At 34.9% G+C, this 7,072-nt stretch overlaps 1 non-coding gene across 1 annotated transcript; it reads right to left on the bottom strand.

Moving 5' to 3' along the window:
- Positions 1-2,734: 2,734 nt before the first annotated feature.
- Positions 2,735-2,841, bottom strand: LOC114209002 (U6 spliceosomal RNA). The gene has a single exon (XR_003609213.1). It is a non-coding gene; the product is annotated as a U6 spliceosomal RNA (small nuclear RNA).
- Between the last annotated feature and the right edge of the window lie 4,231 nt (positions 2,842-7,072).

Below are 7,072 nucleotides of genomic sequence, written 5' to 3'. Positions count from 1 at the left end.
AGACTGGTAGCAGTAGGGCTGTCACAATTCCAGGCCCAAAAAGTTTGATTCTCAGAAATTGAAGGAGGGAATGTTGGAGAGACCAAGGCATGTACAACTTTATGATGTTCTTGACAAATTTTTGCTGTAGGAGTAAAATAGTAGTCAATACTAACAATTACTGGACTTGAAATTATTCATTCTCAAGTATAAAAATGCCTTGAAAAAACCATATTCCCAATTTATCCAGAAGGAAACAGCAAATATTTTGATTACAATGAATTTTAAGGAAATTGGTCTCTTAGCTTGAAATGTGTTCACTTGAAAAAAAATATGTATTCTCGTTTCAAGGAGATGGAAACAGAACAGTTTAAAAGTGAGCAAGTTAGCAAGGACTAGAGCTCTAAATTTGAGGCTGTATATCAATTGGCATAGGTGCAAAAAATCTACCTGGAGTGCTTTATTAACTTGGCATTTCCAGTTGATATAATATGCACAATATCAATGTGTACCACTAAGACCAATCAGGGTTGTGTAAGATCATCAAGGGTTGTGCAGTTGATCTTTTTTGGGGAAAACTGGAAAAGGGAACCACCTCTCCTGAAACCTGTGAATTTTTATGACTTCATGCAGCAAGTACATACCTCATATGGTTAATACCCAGGGTTTTTCATTAATGATAGTCATCTTCAAATCTTCCCATACTGGTTTGCTAAATATGAATCTTGTAAGGAAAAATGGATGATAGTGATTGTGATGAAGATGGTAATAAAGCCCACTATTTAATGAGATATTTATGTACCTAGTTTTGTGATAAGTTATATATACTGCAAAATAAACCTCATAATAATGATATATTTCCATTTCATGGAAGGTGAAGAAAATGCTTGTGAGAGAACGTAAGTAATTCCCAGTGACATGGTTATAAAGAAATACAATTGGGGTAAACACAACTACTTGACTCCAAACACCAGGATCTCTACATCTTAGTTATAATGACCCTTGGTACTATGTATATCATGTAGTTGGTGCCACATGTTTGTACTCTGTAAGATTTGGTTATATTCCCGGATAGGAGAGTGCTTGTTGGCAGAAATGTGCCACCTCCAATTCTCCAGGAAGACATTTTTACTAAGTTACATCTCCAGTCTATTGTTCTTATGAGCTAGCTCTTTCACAAAAAATGTAGAGTTCTTTCTGTTGTGTTTCCCTACACAAAGTATAATTGTATTTCACTTCTATTTCACTGAATCACAGCCTATTTTTTTAAAGCCCTTAAGGAAGACTGGAATGTTTCTAATGATCAGCTGTTAGGAAAAATTAGTTTTCTATTAACGAGATATTATTTATATTTAAGTGCTAGGATTCAGCTCATTTACTAGAGTGTAAATGTTTTTGCCAATGTTCCCCTCCCCCATCTTCTTTCTAGTCTTTACACTAATATCAGTGACACTGCGCTGTATATGTTTCTTCTTAATGAAACATGATGATTGGACCACATGAGTTAAAAATAAAACTATTTAGGGGCAACTGAGCGGCTCAGTCTGACTCCTGGTTTCGGTTCAAGTCATGGTCTCATGGGTCATGAGATCGAGACCCAGGTCAGTTTCCATGCTCAGTGGGGGGTCTGCTAGAGAGTCTCTCCCTCTGCCCTTCCCCCCACTTGCAAGCACTTGTACTCTCTCTCTCTCTCAAATAAATAAATCTTAAAAAAAAAAACTAGAATGAATTATTTTTATTTTAGTAGGAAAGCCTGAAAAATTGCTCTGTAATTCAAGAAAATATACCTACAAGTGAGTATTTGGGGCCCCAAAGAGGGATGTCAAAAGGGGCAATTTGAAGCAAAAGAATAATCCCTATTTATATATTTGTCTTAAATTCTACCTTCTTCTAAGATTTATAACTTCATATGCTTTTTACCTATTTAAAGATTAGTAGAGACAAACCAAGAATAAATCTGTGCACAAAGTTCCTTATGTCCAATTTTGGCCATTAGAAACAATATCATGATGCTTCTGGCTTTTCTGAAAACATCTCTGGCAAAGATTTACAGGATATTGCCTCTCTTACAGTAATCATACTAAGGCCCAGGACTTTAACTGTGTTGTTGTATCTTAAATTGATTAGTATCTTTGGGTTGAGCAAGGATAACCAAATTCATGAGATTACAAAGTAAACTAGAATTCTGTTATATTAATAGATCTGTCAAAAGCAATGTAATAATTTCCTGGCTGACCAATACATTTTCTTTCCTCTGAGAAAACTACTTAACTAGTACATAATAAAATTATTGTTTATTGAGCATCATTTTCGATAAGAGAGAGTTAGGTAATCTTGATGACTAAAATCCTGAAAAGCTGATGCATCTATCTCTACCATTAAGTACTATATTCTTTTCCTAGGACTGCTATGAAAATATTACCACAAACTGGGTGGCTTAAAATAATAGGAATGCATTCTCTAACAGCTCTGGAGGACAGAAGTCTGAAATCAAGGTGTTAATAGGGCTATGCTCCCTCTGGAGGCTTCCTTCCTCATCTCTTCCAGCTTCTGAAGATTATGGGCATCGAATGGCTTCCTTGGCTTGTGGCCACGTCACTCCTATCTCTGCTTCTATATTCACATCACTTTCTCCCATGTTTCTGACTTATTGGAGTAATTCAGAATAATCTCATCTCAAGATTCTTAATTATATCTGCAAAGACCTTTTATTTCAAAGTCATATTCGCAGTTTTCAGGGGCATAAACATTTTTAAAAAATACTGAATACTTCATGAATTTGTGTGTCATCCTTGTCACAGAGGCAAGCAAGTCTTCTCTTTATCATTCCAGTTTTAATATATGTGCTGCCAAAGTGAGCACCATAAACATTATTCTTTGAGGTCACCATTAAGCCCACTACAGGCATCATCTACTTGAGAACTAGAGTATCAAATTGCCATTCATCAAGGTGCTCTCTACCTTAGCAGTCAACATATCGAGGGTACATAGACCACGGGAACCTTATTTTTCTTTGATTTCTTCCTTTCTTGATTTTAGGTAGAATCTCCCCCTTTTATTAGCTCACTTGATATATTTTAGAAATTGACAGAGACATAGTGTAAAAGACAGTAAGTGGTATGAGATAAGTTTTTAGGGATAGAGACTAGGTAATAAAGCATTTTGGAGGCCAGAGGAAAAAATGTGAACTTTATTAAAAATGCAGTGGAGTACTTATAACTAGTGAAAGCTATATATATTTTTACCCACATTGAATTACGGGTATCTTCATATGTATCTCCATGTATGTAAATGTCTAGGTTCAAAAATACTATTTCTTGTCTAGATGTAACACTGGAACTTTCAATACAGGACAAATTGAGAATACCTCCCATGGGAGCTGATGCAAGTAAGAAGATACATTTATATTGCTGTTCCTGTGCCTTAGAATTAAATTTTTCCATCCATCTTGCTAAGGTGCTAGCTGAGGTTAGGTAAAGGATGAATAAATGGTCCCCGTTGCAGAGACAGAGTGAGGAAACTATGTTAACATTTCCAGTTTTGCTACTGTTCTTTTTACTTCTGAACCTCATATATTCTGCATTCTGTGTTGTGGACCCCAGAAGGTACTAAAGCACCTTTCCCCTTCCTCCTCCTAATTTCTACTCATTTATACACATTTTTGTTGTTGTTTTTGTTAAACCATCATTCTTTCCTCTGTTAGTCTTCTCCCAAACCGTACTATGACCAGTACAATCCACTCTCCTTTACTTAAGCAGCTTCTAGAATCCTATCCCATCCCCCCACTAGTCAGTGATAAATTAAAACAGAACAATGTCTTACATCTGTACCAGCCTTTTATTTCTCTGCCTAAATACCTAAATATTCATGTTCTTGAACTTCTCTTTCACTCACCACTTCACAAAATATACTGATTTCAGTGTTCATATATAATGTTAAGAGTTTATTTTATGTTACTGTTAAATGTTTGCACAGTTGTCTGAATTGAGCCCTCCATCTGTCCACACAAATGAACAGACATTCCACATTATGTCAATGGGTTGTTTCTAATGACATATGCACTCAGATGGAATGTGAAAATGAGGCTGCAGAAAGTTTGACCCATATGTGCAAAGAGAAAGAACATTTATGTTAATTCTCATGATCTGACTATTAGAAGCATATATTGATCAATCCATTGTAAGGTATCAGGAGTTTTATAGGAAGTCAAAGATGCAACCTCTGACAGTTGGAAATTTACAGAATAAATAAATGCACAGCATCAGAAGTAAGAAACCATACAGAAGAAACTGGAGAGATCTGAACATGTGTTGAGATCAAGATACATGAATTATCCACACAAGAGGTATCTGAAGAGTTTTTAGATGTCACTATGTGTGTGTGATGATGGTTGAAGGGGAGGGGTTGCAGAAACTTGCCTCCAACACTAATAACTGTATATCCCTGAGTTTCCTATTTTTCAGCTGTAAAATGGGGATGCTAATGTTTTCTCTTTCCAGGACTATTAATGTTAAATGAATTTATATATGCAAAATATCTGGCATATGGTTGTTTACATGTTAATTCTCTGCCATCTGCCCACCCTCAAATGGGAAGTAGACTTGATGTCAATATTACAAATTCAGCTCACAAGGTATCTGTCTTGAAGATGACTATATTGAGGTGGATATAGAAGACATAGTTAAAAAGAATGACAACCATCTAACAATTTAGGGAGATGTCCATGCATATAGAAATTTTACTAGTTTATTTTTTTAATAAAAAATTTATTGACATCAATAGAACAACATACCCAAGTAAATATATTCAAATTTAACTTTGCAGTGTCTTCATAAATAAACTTTTTAGAAATATTTCAGTGTTTTAGGGGATGGTGCCATTTAAGGGGTTCTTTCTTTTGTTAATGTTTCTTTAAAAAAATTTAAACCAGTGATATTTTTGCATATAGTATTTATCAAATTAAGTGCAGATGTCAGGAAAACATATGGCATGCTGGTGACTAGACACTGTGTGATGAAATTTGTATCCTTTATGGATATATGATCATATAAAAATAAGATTTTATGCATTTATTTTAGATTAACTAAGCTTGCTGATCACATAATAATACTGAAATTATAAGGTCATTATACCTGAGGCATATTATATCTTTTCTTAAGTTAAAGAATACAATATCTTGGGGAATAAGGATATGAGATTGTGTGGAGAGAATGAGAGGTATAAAAGAGCATTATGTGAGTAAAGACAAAACAAATTGGAGATTTTCTGTACGAACTAACTAAAAGAAATAGAAATGCGTTTGTATTGCATTTAGATTAAGATGAAGGCATAGCTGCACTATTACAGTGTTTCTCCTGCTTAACAACCCATTAGTAGACTTTGAGAGGTCAGAAAATTTTGTTGTTCCAGAAAATGAAATCCTACTCTATCATCTGTAGAATGTTCTCAGTTATTGTTACAAATCTCTAAACCAAATGCTGAAGGAGTGAAGCCATAGCCTTTGTGACCAGCAAGCCATCTGTCATAGAATGGTGAGCACAGTGAGTTTGAAAGTTGAAAGTATGAATCCAGATTTCTTGTCTATCCCTTAATTATTGCCATCTCAAGCAACTATTTGTCTATTTTAAGCCTCAGATTCTTCAGCTTTAAAATCAGGATGATATATTAAAATTCTATCTCAAAGCATGAGAATCAAATAGCATCAGATTTTGGTATTAAACCTAGCTATTCATTTATTTGAAACAAGTAACTTTTCTCCTCCCTGTATCAGCTCTAGTCTAAACTCCACAAAAATAAGCTCAGGCTCAAACACTTATGTATATAGTCATTGGTCCATTTGTACATAGATGGTCTATATGGCACCTTCAGTGTGAAATCAGCCATGGAAATACTCCTGATGTATCATACTGGAACTTCACCAACATCACTGCCCATGGTTAGAGTGACATTTACCTTGATCACTGCCTACTTGTATTGTGCTAAACTGTGCAGAGATCTCATAATTTTGAATTTCTACAAAGAGGAGTATTACTTCATTCACTTTAGGTTAACATAAAGGAATTTATTATAACAAAAGCAGGGTCTAATAATGTTTACCTGAAGTGGTTCAGAGGAACGACTGATGGGGAGAACGCTTTTCCAAATTCAAAATGTCTTGCATGTGTTTCACAATGTTATAAAAGTAACTTTCCAAGGAGTCATGGCCCCAAATGCATCCCTTCCTTGAAAATCAGTACACTATGAATAATGATGATATGTTATACCCTTTAGTTGTGTTGGGGTAGAAAATAGTTAAACAACCATTAATTTAAAAAGCATCCTTTTATTCATAAAAATAACTTTATCACTTGTTATGTAGCTTCCTATAGCATGGCTTCTCCATTCCTTGATTTTTATTTTGTATAAGTGATATTCTTTACACCCTACTACAATCACCCACTCACAGGGATTCTATTCTAAGTTGCACCAGACCTGCAACGCCTACAAAAATCTGTTTCAAACAGATTATTTTCTCCTACTCCTCCAGCTCACTTACTGCCCACTCGTACCCTAACATCATCAAGACTGCAATCCATGAACTCTAAGACTTCTATCTATCATGTCTTTTCTCCCCAGGTATCCATATTCTTACTCAGGCCAGAGTCCATATTTTAATATTAGATAAACTTGAATGTACCTACTTTGAATAAAATAAATAAATTGAAAATTTATTTAAACTTTTCTTTTCTCTCTCCTCCTCCAAGAACTTCTTGCTTGACAAACTTATGTTACAACCACATAAAGCATCAGAACATTGCTGGAAAGTTGCTTTCCACCCCCTAGAAGTCCTATTTCGCATCTGTACTGCCTGGTGCCAGCAATCGTGTGTCATGACTCCTTTGTGGTTTCTTTTAGGGTACCCTGTGAGGTAAATATCTCTAGTTTTTTTTTTTATGATTGAATATAACTCCCTATTGCTTGTTTTTAAAAATTCTCTTAGCAGAATGCATCTTCTTTTTCTATTTTTTTGGATAAGATGCATAAATATCTCCGTTTTTGAAGCTCAATAGCTCAAGTAGTATAAACTTGGTATTGGTGTTGAAGACTTTTGCAT

This window comes from Eumetopias jubatus, unplaced genomic scaffold (genome assembly GCF_037043125.1).
Source record: "Eumetopias jubatus isolate StellerSeaLion01/CBP00866 unplaced genomic scaffold, mEumJub1_p1.0 scaffold_7, whole genome shotgun sequence".
Taxonomy (NCBI): Eukaryota; Metazoa; Chordata; class Mammalia; order Carnivora; family Otariidae; genus Eumetopias; species Eumetopias jubatus.
This window is presented reverse-complemented; position numbering and strand designations above follow the sequence as displayed.